We start from the raw sequence: 11,132 nt of genomic DNA, 5'->3' as shown, positions 1-11,132 counted from the left end.
CACAGACAATACTTTAGTGTTTACCAGAGGGTAAGGGGGCCGGGGGGGTTGTAGATGACGGTAAGGGGGATCAAATATATGGTGATGGAAGGAGAACTGACCCTGGGTGGTGAACACACAGTGGGATTTACAGATGATGTAATACAGAATTGTACACCTGAAATCTATCTAATTTTACTAATTTTCACCCCCAATAAATTTAAAAAAAAAAACACTCAAAAAAAAAAAAACCACAAACCCTAACCCTAAACCCAACATCTAAACCTACCCCTGAACTGTAAACTTTAACACTAACCCTAAGCTTAAACATAAACCGTAAACTTTCACCCTATCCCTAACTTTAATCTCGCGAGATCCGAGATCGAGCCCTGCGTGAGAGCCACGGACCATATTCACGCGAGATCCAGGAGAGCGAGAGACGCCAGGATGTTTACCCGCGACCGGAGGTGTACTTTGTTTTGAGAGCTTTGCTTAGCTCGGTGTTTGCCGTGGAGACACTGCTGCTCTGGGGACGGCATCGACTGCCTTCTGTACCTGCTTCTCTCAGTATTTCCCAGAGAAACACTGGACGAGGGAAGAGAAGGTAAGGAGGAGCTTCCTGTGCTGCCGAGTCGCTGAAGGGGGTGTTGAGCCCCGGCGGACAGAGCGGAGGCCGGGCCGGGTGTGGGACCAGGGCTGGTGTTTGTTATGTGAAGCGAGACAGGGTTTAGTGTCATTGTTCTACGAGCGGCTGTTTATTGTTTTCACTGCCATTCGTGTAGGTTTCATTTTAAGCTCCATTTTGCTTCCTTGATGTATGTGGTTTATGTCGATTCCACTGTTTTGCTTATGATTTTTTGTCTTTTCTCGAGTTACCTGGATGAGTCCATTGAAACTCCTGCTGTGTCTGCTGACACATTTCTAGTTACTCACGTCACCTGAGGCCCAACGGCTGCTGATGTAGTCTTCACACATTGACTTTTAATAACACGGTGATTGCAACAGGGGTGAACAGCTTCACCTCCTTGAGTGAACTTGGATATGCATAGGGCTTGGACTCTATGAAATGCATGTCTTTCTGCTTTCATGGTCTGGTTTTGACATTGTTGTGTAGAATTGTAATTTACTTTCCGTTAATTTCAAACGTGAAAACTTTGAATAGCATTACAGGTACTATGTCTGCACTCAAATAATGCAGCTGCATAGCTTCTCTTGGTACACAAGTTTTTAATATTGAGGAAATATAATTTTTCCATCTTTTGTTTCATTACTTCTGCTTTGGTGTCAGATTAAAGAAACCATGGTCAACTCCTACGTCAGACATTCATCACGATGTTTTCTTTTAGCTTTCTTAATCTAATCTCATACATGTAAGACTTTGATCTATCTCAAGTCAGTATTTTAGGGTGTAAGTTAAGGGCACGATTTGATTCCTACACCTGGGGATACTCCATTGCCCATCACCATTTTTTTGAAAAGACTCTTTACCTAAATGAATGGTTTCCTCCTATGACAAATGACTGAAGGTGGATGCATTGATTTTTGAGGTCTTCATTCGGTTGCATTCTATGTCTCTAGAAATGCATCACATCGTGATATTTCTGTCAGTGAGACTGGACATATCACCGTGACCACAGAAAACTATAATGGTGCAGAAAATCTATCACCTGGAGATGTCCTAGCACAAGGCATCATTCACGCGTTCGTGGTGATGCTCATATAAATACTACAGTGATGCCTGTCATCTAAAGAATGTACTTAATGTGAAAGTGTACATATTTGGAGTTAGCAATTTGCAGAGATGTGTGAAACGGGAAAAGTGATGGGAGATTGGAAGTTCCAGGCCCCACATACATTCATAGGGCCTCACCCCTCCAGGATAGTAAATGTGTTACAGAAAATGATACAGTTAAATTACACAAGGGCAAATCGTGACCGGCTTCATGTAGGCTATTGAATGGTCTGTGATCTTTCTGTGATGCTCCTGTAAAAACAGTGAACCAAATGCAGGGGGTAGGAAGCATTGGTTATTCTACTTTGTCTTCAAAAATGATGAACTTTAGACATCAATATCTATGCATAGAATGGGTGCTTCTACTATTTTTCTTGGTAACTGTCGTGCAATTACAGTCTGGGCAATTCAATGGGGCTTTGACCTTACTGAGATAACTGATGTGCCCTTCAATAAGTGAAAAGTTTTTCATAATATATCATAGTCACATTTTTAACATAAAAGGTGGATCATCTGCAGCTTTAAGTCAAAAGGTAGAAAAAGGGGCATCTGCATTATAATGTTTTAGGTTCAGTAGTCTGCAGTTTGTACCATTCTCTAAACGCGTGAAGCTAATAAAAAATTCTCTTTGTATTTAACAAAGCAGACGTCAGTTTTACCTCTTAGCTCAGAGAATATCCAAACCTGTTTGGAGGGAACTTGGTAAACCTCTTTATCTACCCTGCAGGTACTATGTCTTCGAAGACGAGGTGGAACGTGCTTTTGTACCTGCTTTACTTCAGTATCTCTTCAGGAACTGTGGAAAAGAAGAAAAAGGTAAGGAGAATCTTCCTGTGTGTATAGTCTGCTGAGAGGTGGGGAAAAGCTTATCTGTTATCTGAAAACGAGGCATAGAAAGGAATTGGTGTGAAAAATCATGGTTTTTTTTGTGGTATCAGTAAGTATTCAGTGCTGATTTTTTTGCATGTGGCTGTCCAGTGTTAATAGTGCCGTTTATGTGAGTTCAGTCATGGGCTCCTTTATGCTCTATGATCTGTCTTTGGTTTTATGCCAATGCCACGCTGTTTTTGCTACTATACTTCGTGGTCTAGTGATCTGGAACACTGGAAATAAAAATCTGATTATGTCTACCGTATCCCAGGTCACCCACGTCACCCGAGGCACAGTGCCTACTGATACAGTCTCCCAACAGTGCCTCTAATTAGCTTCACCTCTTTGGGAGAGTTGGGTCTGCATAGGTCTTATCCCCTCTGACAGACTTGGATGTGTTCTGCTTTTCTGGCATAGTATTGATGTGGTTGTTTCAAATAGATTACTATGCAGTTATTACAAAGTTATGGAAAATTTTCTATAGCACTAGATTCTTTCTGTGCTCAGATTTCAGGGTTCGGTCCCTAGTCGGGCTCTGCATCTGATATCCGGGGTTCCAGACTGGTTGGGTCCAGCTTCAAGTCTGGGCCCATGTGTGTGGGATATGTACAGCTCTGGCTCCAAGGTTTGACGTCTGCAACCTAGTATCCATGGTCCGGCATCACATGTGAGGCTCTGGCGGTTGGTGTCCAGCATCCGTGGTGTCTAGCTTGTGTTCTGGCTTTGAGACTGGCTCAAATTGGGGTCCGGTTCTACTCTGCGACATCCGATCGATGTCCCGGGGTCTGTTGTCCAGCGTTGGAAAAATGGTTAGGTACCCAGTACAGATTCGGGAACACAGGATGTGTGTCCCGAATCTAGCATTGGCAGCAGGTGTCTGTCAAACTATGATCGTTTACCATGATTCAATGTCAAAAGGAATCCCCAAATTGGGGTTGTGGTGAAGATGGAAATTGTATTCAGTGCAAATAGCTCTATTGTGATACAGCATTGCTGTGAGAATAGCATAGCTGTGGAGCGGCTCAGTAGTGTTACAGCTCAATTATGGATCATCGGAGCCTTAAGTAGAAGAGACCCTGAGGTGAGTTCCCTCTCTGGCTAGACACTTCTGCTCTACGTTCCTCCATGACCTCCGGCGTTGTCTGGTCCTGTCTGCTTTGCCCCTGAGAGACATCGTTCATGTGCAGTGCACTGTGGGAGGCAGGCGGTTTCCTGCCAGACTCTCCCTGAAGTGTGGTTTGTGTAAAAACCGTGTGTGAAAATGGCTGCTGGGCTACCTTTTTAAAAATTTGAGGCGTTAGCCGGCCTTGACACTTAAGGAGATGTCTTCTTTCTCAGAGCTTACGTCTGTGTTCTTTTTGCATGTGAGGGGCACGGGTAAATGAAACATGGCTGCCAGAGTCTCCTGAGAGCAATTAGGCAACAGAAACATAGCTGTCAGAATCTCGGGACAGCAGAGTTTCACACTAGAAACTTGTCCTCTGAAATATCCCAAGAGCACTTCCGTGTGAAAAATATGGCCACCAAAATCTCCCGAGAGCACTTTCGCTTGTAAAATATGGCGCCGAAATCTCACGATAAATATGGCCGAGATCTCCCAAGAGCACTTTCGCTTGAAAATATGGCGCCGAACTCTCGCGATAAATATGGCCGCCGAGATGTCCCGACAGCACTTTCGCGGGAAAATATGGCGCCGAAATCTCGCGATAAATATGGCCACCGAGATCTCCCGACGGCACTTTCGGGGAAAATATGGCGCCGAAATCTCGCGATAAATATGGCCACCGAGATTTCCCGACAGCACTTTTGCGGGAAAACATGGCGCCGAAATCTCGCGATAAATATGGCCGCCGAGATTTCCCGACAGTACTTTCGTGGGAAAATATGGCGCCGAAATCTCGCGATAAATATGGCCGCCGAGATTTCCCGACAATACTTTCGTGGGAAAATATGGCGCCGAAATCTCGCGATAAATATGGCCGCCGAGATTTCCCGACAGTACTTTCGTGGGACAATATGGCGCCGAAATCTCGCGATAAAAATGGCCACCGAGATTTCCCGACAGCACTTTCGCGGGAAAATATGGCGCCGAAACCTCGCGATAAATATGGCTGCTGAGATTTCCCGACAGCACTTCCGCATTAAAATATGGCTGCCGAAATCTCACCACAAACACAGCCGCCGGTATCTCCCAACAGCACTTACACGTGAAAAATATGGCCGCCAAAATCGCGCAAGAGCAGAGGTTCGCGCGTGAAACATGGCCACTGGAGTCAAGGGAGAACAGCAGTTTGCACAATAAACATGGTCGTGGGAATCTCATGAGAGCAGAGGGTCACACCAGAGCTGGGGCCGCTAGAGAATCAGAAGAGAGGCCTCTGCCGTGACAGACGCCATGATGCCTTTCGTGTCCTGCAGTGGTATCTTCTGTGAGGTAACTGGTTTTTTCACTGTATCTATCCTGGACGCTCTCCGGCTGGGACACGACGTGGGATTTCCTTCTGTACCTGCTTTACCTCTCTGTCTCCCCGGGAGGCACGAACGAGAGCCAAAGGTAAGGAGACTATGCCAACTCTGCTGTTCGCGGGAGGTGTGTTGGCCAGTGTTGGCCACTAGAGGGCCCAGCACTGAAAAGACATAGTAGTGAAAATTGTTGGTTTTTATTTGTGGCGTAAAATAGCGTTCAGTGCTGTTGTTTTGCATACAGCTGTCCCATATTCCCAGTGTCGTTTCTGCTGCTTCAAATTTGGCTGGATTCTGCTCCACTGATCTCCGTGTTTGATTTTATGCCAATACCACCCTGTTTTGGTTAATATAGGTGGTTTTTGGAATAGTGATATGGAAAACTGGAATTAGAAATCTTGCTGTCTTCCAAAGCCCAGATCATCCACGTTACCCAAGGCGCTAATACGGTCTCCCCACAGTGCCTCTTACGCCAAGGGCAGTTAGCTTCACCTCTTTTGGAGAACTGGGTCTGCGTAGGGCTTGTGCTGTGTAATACACTGGGATGTCTTTTCCACTATTTCGGTGTGGTGTTGACATGGTTGTTTAGAATTACTACTTTCCAGTGATTTCAAAACCATAGCCATTCTACTGTGTGTGAAAGGGGTATCGTATTGTGATTTCAATTTTCATTTACACGAGTAATAATGTTTAACATCTGTTTGAGTGTGTTTTTTGCCCATTGGTGTTTTCTATGGGGAAGGGTGTGTTCAAGTCTATTTTCAGCCATAAAAAAAATAAACTGATAAATAACCTAACTACAGAGATGAGCTTTTGTGGTATAAGTGCCTGAAAATTAGTTCAGTTTTGTTTTACTGTAATGTAACTGTTGGGCATTAAGCTTTTGGTTGCTGAGGCACCAACTTTAAACCATCCATCTAAAATACACTTGCGCGGGTACACAGTCACAGAGAGAGCCAGGCTGCCTCACCCATAAACTTCCCCTTTAAAAAAGCCCAAGTTTACCTAAATTTCTGCCTGGTAGAGTGACCCAATAAAGAGTGAATCTCTGAAACCCAAGGTACTCCCAACATCTGCCCCTACAAAGGCAGAAACGCAGGTCTGCACGTGCACTCCCTCTATACCCAGGACCTTACCGTGTGGCCAGGGACAGTCAGACCTTCCACGGGCTATAAATTATAAACCTTGTTTTTTTGCCCCCTCATAGTTTCCTGATAGTTGTTGATGAGGTCATTCTTACAATCATAGTAATAACAAGGGCGGGTCCGGCCACATTGCTTCAGGTCAGGGAAATATCTACAGCGGCTCACGACAAGTGACAAGGACCCCAGGCGTCCATAGGCAATAGCATCGTGACAGACCAGCTCAGACCAACGCAAAACAACCTTGACAGAACGCTAAATGACGGCCAGATAGAAAAGGCCACCGATAGAATGCTTCTCTTTATATGGGTTTATACAGATGTCCAGATTAAGTACACTCCTAAAAATACAAAGTAGAGTAATGGTACCTAGGGGATAGGGGAAGGAATGGAGTCACTGTGAATGGCGACAGGGTTTCATTTTGGAGTGATGATAATGTTCTGGAATTTCACAGTGGTGAGATTTGCACAACTGTGTGAATACCGGGGTCCCCTAGATCCATGTTTTCTCACTTTCCGTGGTCAACTTTGGTCCAAAATTATTACATGGAAAATTCCACTAAAAAAATTTTAAGTTTTAAAATGCAGTGTTCTGAGAAGCATGATGACATCCAGTGACATTACGTACTTTTTCACCCAGGATGTAAATCATGCCTTTCTCCAGCGTACACACGCTATATATTTTCCCTGCGTATTAGTCACCTGGGTTATCAGGTGGACTGCAGCGGTACTGCAGTGCTTTTGTTCCAGTGACCCTCGTTTTACTTAATTATGGCTCCAAAGTACAACAATAGTGATGCTGGCAATTCTGACACACCAAAGAAAAGCCATAAAGTTCTTCCTTTAAGTGAATATATAGGTATGGTTCAGTACTATCTGAGGTTTCAGGCATCCATTGGGGGTCTGTAAATGTATCATCCATAATTAAATGGGAACGATTATGCTGAAAGTGAAACAATGATACACTTTAAAATGATGAATTGTATGGAATATAGATATTATACTTCACTAACTCTCCTAAAAAGAGAGCAATTTTTTAACCTCAAAGATTTTGAGTAATTTGATAGTTTTTCAACAGTCATCTCATCAAGATTTACAACATTTCCATTGCCCTAGAAGACAATCTTTTAAATGCCAGGCTTAATAGAAACTAGCTGGAGTCTCATGGTATCTTCTGCATTCAATCTACATCTTGTACTTGTGGAAATGCATTAAGGAAATATGGACACGCCCAAGTATGTAGTTGAAAAAGGACAGGTAGTTTAATATACTTATCCATTAACTGTGGATATTGCTCTTAGACAGTAAAAACTGAACAAAGGATCCTTTACTAGCAATGTACAGTCTGAGATCATACAGATGTTGACCTTAAACAAAAAGTCAACTAGATATTCCTTCGACAACCAAAAAAAAGGTTTATTTGGGGGAAAAGGGAGAATTCCCACCCAGGACATGCAGCCGTGGACAGCTGTGCTGCCAGTCCCCAACAGAAAAGCAGAGATTCTTTTCTAGGAGTTTGGAGAGCTGTGATAACTAAGGGGCTCTTCCTGTAGGGCTTTGTCATCCGTGTAGCAGTGAGAGCTCCCCCTACATGCCCTCCCCATTCCAGTCTTGGGCGAGGGTCTGTATTTTTTTTACACAGGCAAACTTTTTTTGCTGTATTATATTACAATCCATTGGTCTAACGTGCACTTTAAATCGTAGTTTCGTGCATGATTTTGTAACATCATGCACTGGTTATTTCAAAAAACTATGGGTTCGATGACCTATGCAGATCTCACGAATGTGAACACATTTCATTTTACATCAATAATCATATTCATCACTATCGTCAGTCTTAAGTACTTGGAAGCTGTGACATTCACAGTGGCAGATACAACTTTTCCAAAATTCTGTTTTTCATTTGAAGCTCAGTTTTATATTGACAAGAAACGCTGTTATTTATTTTGCATGAATTTTCCTTCATGCAAAGTTGAGCTTCCAAATCTTATGATCACACAAGTGCTCTTTCTGGGGACAATTTAAATACAAATTGTAGAATATTTGTTACATAGATATTATAAGACAGGTAATCAAAAGTTGAGATCGTATAAAATTATTTTTTAATGCTCCATTAAGGACATTCTGAAGTGAAATATGTCACATTTCTTAAAACTGTGAATGTGGTCATGAAGAATAATAACATAGCTACTGATTAATCAACTCTAGTACCATTTGCTTGATGCATAATGAGTGGCAATAGTTTTACTGACTATAGTTTTTGCAAATCAAGGGAAATAATGCAAATAATCGGTGGAAATCCAACAAATATGTTAAATCTGGGATTATCAGTGATAACTGTAAAATTCTTTCGTCTTTTCTGTATGTGTGAAATTTTTCATAATAACACAGTGGGGGAGAAATATAGTAGACAGCAGGACAGATGTGGACTATGATCTATTGTTTGCCAAGTCCTGGTGAATTACCCTAGGCCAATACATCACTGTCTCGTTCTTACAGCATTACGGTGAGCCGTGACAAGTAGTAGGTCAAAACACTTCTTATTCTTCTTCAAAGTGGTCTCGGTTATTTTAATTCCTTTGGTCTTGCATGATATTTTAGACTCTGATTACCCACTTCGACATATACCACCCTTTATGTATATTGTGATGTCTGTTAGGATGTATCTCCATGTGCCAAGCACGGTGTCTTCATTATCCAAGGACTATCCTCTCCCCTTCCTCTTTGCTAAAAGATGACTGTGTCTTTACTTATTGGTTGGTGGTAAATGTATGACACCTCCCCATTTGTGATTCACTGGATGAAGGTTGATGTCGTCATTGATTCATTCAACACTTGAGAAATATTTCTCAAATGCCTGGTATGAGCCTGCCACGATTACTAGGCACAGAAGATACATCGGTAACTAATGTTCCTTGTGATAAATTCATTGAGGCGGGGAACACAATACATGATATAAATATTGATTTTTTTAAAGGTAACAAGTACTCTGGAAAAACTAGAAATAACCAAGTAAAGGGGATTGACAGTGCCAGTGGAGTAGCTGCAATGTTAAATAAAGCAGTGCCTTAGTTTCCTAGGCCTGCTGTAACAAGTACCACATAGTGTGGACTTAAAAAAAAATGTATTGTGTCACAGTTCTGGAGACTATATGCCCATAATCAGGGTGTTGGTAGCATTGGTTCCTTCTGAGGGCTGTGAGCGAAGGATGTGTTATAGGCCTGTCTCCTTCACTCGTAGACCTGTCTTCTATCTGTGTCTTCACATCATCTTTACTCTATGTGTGTCTGTGTCCACATTTCTCCTTTTTTAAAAAATAAGAACAGAGGTATCGGATTGGTGATCTAATGACCTCACTTTACCTTGATGACCTCTGTAAAGACCCTTTCTCCAAAAAAGGCCGCATTCTGGGCCTGGGGGATATAACTTCCGAGCGTGACTTTTGGGAGGACACAATTCAATGCTTAACAGACAGTCAGGATAGAATTCATTTATTTATAAGGTGATACATACTAAATCTAATCTTTTTCCATAGGACTGTGTGATTGAGTGAACTTTATCACTAAAAATATCTAAACTGTAATTGCTGATGGACGTAACCAAAAGCGGTTGGTCTTTCAAACTGTTCGAAGCCCAAAATCTGTGGAATCTCTATTCCCTTGCCATCCATCTCTTAAATTCATCTCATTCTTGGAATAACTTGCCAACTGCAACCAATAGCTGTTTTATACACCATTACTTTGTTTTTGCTTGATTCCTATACAGCTGCTGAGACACTAGCAACATAGTTAGTTTGGAACTGGGCTAAGGACAAAGTTAACTAAATCAATTTCTTTCATTGCCTGCCAATGAACAGGAAAGCCAGTGCCATGGGTTTCATCAGTGTGTGCTTAATGAAGGGATGAATGTTAAGATACATTGACCCCCCATGTGCCTATAGCTTTGGACACTGTGATGCTGGGGTTTTTTAATTCGTCAGGGCTTTCCCATTCCTCTTAGTAAATTGCCAAGATCCTTAGCCAGACGTGGCAGCAAGGAGTTTCATAAAATAGTTCAGCCTCTGGATTATGGAGCCAAAGTGATCTGGGTGTGAACCCTGGCCCCAACATTTCTTATTGTGCAACCTGGCCCAGATCACTTTGAGCTTATGAAGTGGAAGTTAGTACATATGAGCAGATTTACCGTGAAATTTAAACGAGATGGTGCGTGTAACTCACATGCCACAAGATGTTTGAAACATTACTTTCTTCCCTTCAAATTCTAATTTCAACTTAGTAGCCGTTGCATTTTAAGTTATTATGTCATCAACACAATGACGGAGGGAGACGGAACAGTATTCGAGGGAGCTCTGAGTGGTTTTTCAGAGAGAATTGTTATTCGCCCAAGAGAATAACGATGGTAGGGCATATTTACTTTTTCAGTTAGAATAGCTGATTTTATAAGATGCTATGCCATGTGCCAGGCATTGTAGTATTGAGACCAGCCACACACTAGCCAGTTATTTTGTCATTGAAGCTTCGCCATTACTAGCTGTTTGCATTTGGGCAAATTACTTAAAAATTCCAAACTCTAGTTCACTTAACTAGAGGGGGGAGAATATTATGTTCCTCGTACGGTTATAGATAGAAATAACGCAGTAAAGGGCTCAGCAGACGGGGCACCTCACAGTCCGGTGTCTGTAGTTTTTAAAATAAGCAATGATGAGTACAACTTGTTGTGAGCATTCACTTGGAGCTGAAGATTTGTTTCCCAAAAATCCCTGTTTTTCTGAGTATTTCTTAAAATCGGCTTTACTGAGGGTACAATTTACAGAGAGCAAACTGGGTCCATTTAAAGTGTTAGCAAATGAATAGTCACGGAACCACCACCATCAACAGACAGATCGCTCCCAGTGGCTCCATGGTGGTCCTGTTTGCAGTCCGTTGCTCTCCCACCCCCAGCCGCAGA

The 11,132-nt window shown here is 42.5% G+C and overlaps 1 long non-coding RNA gene across 1 annotated transcript in view; it reads left to right on the top strand.

Moving 5' to 3' along the window:
• The first annotated feature begins 232 nt into the window (after window positions 1–232).
• The window catches only part of LOC148757817 (uncharacterized), a 25,508-nt gene continuing 14,608 nt past the window's right edge, over window positions 233–11,132 (top strand). Inside the window, exons 1-2 of the long non-coding RNA XR_016021815.1 lie at window positions 233–583; window positions 2,439–2,527. This is a non-coding gene — a long non-coding RNA (uncharacterized LOC148757817). The remainder of the gene's footprint in view (window positions 584–2,438; window positions 2,528–11,132) is intronic.

Source organism: Rhinolophus sinicus, chromosome 7 (genome assembly GCF_057876585.1).
Source record: "Rhinolophus sinicus isolate RSI-liver-muscle chromosome 7, RSI-T2T, whole genome shotgun sequence".
Classification (NCBI taxonomy): domain Eukaryota; kingdom Metazoa; phylum Chordata; class Mammalia; order Chiroptera; family Rhinolophidae; genus Rhinolophus; species Rhinolophus sinicus.
Note: the sequence above shows the minus strand (reverse complement) of the source record. Positions and strands in the feature narration are given on the sequence as shown.